Genomic DNA, 2,860 nt, shown 5'->3' on the forward strand with positions numbered 1-2,860 from the left:
CGAATATAGCTCTAAGCTTGTATTGATGTGTTGTGGCTTCCAGAATGAAAAGAAATCCCAGAGGATGTCAAAAAAACATTCTTTGGACAACAGCTCTCACTCCTCTGGCCTGGATCCATCTTATAGTTGTAGTGCAGTGTTTGATCTAGTGCAACGGAGCATAATCAGTAGACTTCTAGCTCGGTTGCAGGCAGTAGTCAGCGTAGGTGCATGTATGAGGCACCTGTTGGATATTTGTGGTAATATTTTATGAGACCAAACTGCTGAGGTCATAGGTCCCTAAGCTTTCATACTACTTAATCTAACTTAAACTAACTTACGCTAAGGACAACACACACACTCATGCCCGAGGGAGGACTCGAACCTCCGACTGGGGAAGCTGTGAGAACCGTGACAGGACGCCTTAGATCGCGCGGCAGCACCTGTTGCAGAGGCCCATAAGTAGCAACACTGCCTGAACACTCATTGAGGAGACACTGTTGCTAGCATCTTGGTTCATCTGGGTGGTCAGTTGCTCAAGACTTGCAAGTCTAGTGCCTGTATCCATCTTCACAGCTGTCATTCATTTCTGTCATCTGTGGCCTGTTGTGCACCATAGTTGCTTCAGTGCGGGTTTTGTACAGTGCCATTTTGCCACGCACAGTAAACTTCGACCATCGCGCCGCGGCACGTGAACAGTTTACAAATTGCTTCCACCCTCGGTCCGAAAGCCAGTGATCATGTTGTTTTGGACGTCAGATAAATCGCTCCGTTCCTGCAATACGGCCAAGACTCCACTGTTTGCCGCATCCCCCCCCCCCCCCCCGGCACTCTTTATGTACCCACTTCCCCCCCCCCCTCCCACGTTAGTGCTGATGACATCTGCCGTGTGTGAGTGGACATTGCTCATTGACGCTCTACACAGGCGTTGGTCACATTAACGTCATTGGACCGTGTATTACAGACACAGGAAAGAAAGATTATTGAAAGTTAACGTCCTGTCAAGGATGTCGTTCATCTGGGATGGACCAAATGTGCAGACTGGGAAAGGATGACGAAGAAAATGTGCCATATCATTTCGGTTGAAAATAACTCGGAAATCACCTTAAATGATTCAGTGAAATAAAACAACGCTACATAATGATAGCTGGATGGGAATTTGAATTTGCGCCCGTCCCGATACTATTGCACCAGCGCTCTGGTTACCCTCCCTTTAGCAGGCCTTCGCTGTGTCTTTATGTCCAGCGAAATATTCTCCACATTTTCCCTGAGAAACTGCACTCCTCGACTCACTCTATATGCTCAGAAGTATCCGGACACCTTTTAAAACACATTAATTTGTGATGTGACCACCTTTTCCTTTATGTCGGCTTCAACTCTGCTGGAGAAATTTCAAGCAAGTGTCTAAGGGTATGTGAAATAATGGCAACTCATTCTTCCTCAAGATTAGAAACCAGAGGGGGCAGGGCGCTAGGCTCGGAAATCGACATTCTAAATTATCCCATCCATTGGGTTTAGGTCGGGAGTCTGGCAGGGCAGTCAGTTTCAGGAATGTTATTATCCACAAACCATTTTCTCACAGACATTGCTTTATAAGAGGGCGCATTGTGACGCTCATGGAACCCCATCGTTTCTAAAATATTCCTTTGAACTATGTAGTACATAATGTTGTATAACGTGTTCTTATCCCTTACAATTTAGTGAAGCACAATAAGAGGACCACATCACAGAAACATCCCCATCCCGTTACACCACCACCTCTGTAGTTCACTGCTGAAACTAACGGAAAGTACCGTTGCCCAGCATTCACCAAACTCAAACCGTACTGTCGGACTGCCGCAGGAAACAGCATAATTCATCACTCTTAATCGCTCCAACAGAGTCATCCAGTTTAAAATAATTTACAGCGTTAGTGCTTCCTGCGACCGAGAAGTTCGGTGAGCCACATACGCATCCTGTGCCGTACTAAAAGTCGACCACCTCAGGACTCTCTGGGTATGGGCTACGTGCACATTGGGTTCTTGACATTGGTACTAGTAAGCGCCGCCAGTCCTCTGTCACCGTAAGTTCTGGGCATACTTCAGCGACCATCATTAAAAGGAAATAGGAACCTTGGATTAACCTCCCGGATTGGGAGGATGGTATGAAGGCCTATGAAATAACCTTCAGCATCAATATGCATGAGAGCCGATGATACACAAGGCTGTTGAGGCGGCACGGTGTTCAGGAGGAAACCTCTCAGGAACCTGCCGCACTTAGTTGTATAAGATTTACCAAGGCAAGTGGTGGTCACTCTGGGTGGGCTCTTATTTCCCTAGCTACTTATGGGACAGAGATGGACCTCCGAACATACTCAAGCCACCTGCCTGCAATCAAAAAAATTGAGTACGTCGCTGGCACCTTAAAATCCACGAAAAGATTGAGGAGTGGAACACATGGTTGAAACATCTCATTCTGGACATGCAGCGAACCTCAGTATAGCTTCATGGCTCGGAATATATGCACTAGAAAAGGAGTTACACAACATAGTGAGCAATAGCAAAGGCGCTACGTCAGGCAGAGATATGGAGATATGATATTTTCATTATTTTACTTATTTACACGTCACGTTCCGAAGGACCAAATTGAGGAGCAAATCTCCAAGGTCATGGAACGTGTCAGTACATGAAATTACAACATAAAAGTAATAACAGATAAAAATAAATGTTTATGAACCGGAAAAAAGTCAGTCCATAAGTTTAAGTAAACACAATCAACAATACAATAAGAATCAACTTAATTTTTCAAGGAACTCCTCGACAGATTAGAAGGAGTGACCCATGAGGAAACTCTTCATTTTCAGTTTTAAATCGCTTGGATTACTGGTAAGATTTTAGAATTC

Source organism: Schistocerca cancellata, chromosome 1 (assembly GCF_023864275.1).
Source record: "Schistocerca cancellata isolate TAMUIC-IGC-003103 chromosome 1, iqSchCanc2.1, whole genome shotgun sequence".
Lineage (NCBI taxonomy): Eukaryota > Metazoa > Arthropoda > Insecta > Orthoptera > Acrididae > Schistocerca > Schistocerca cancellata.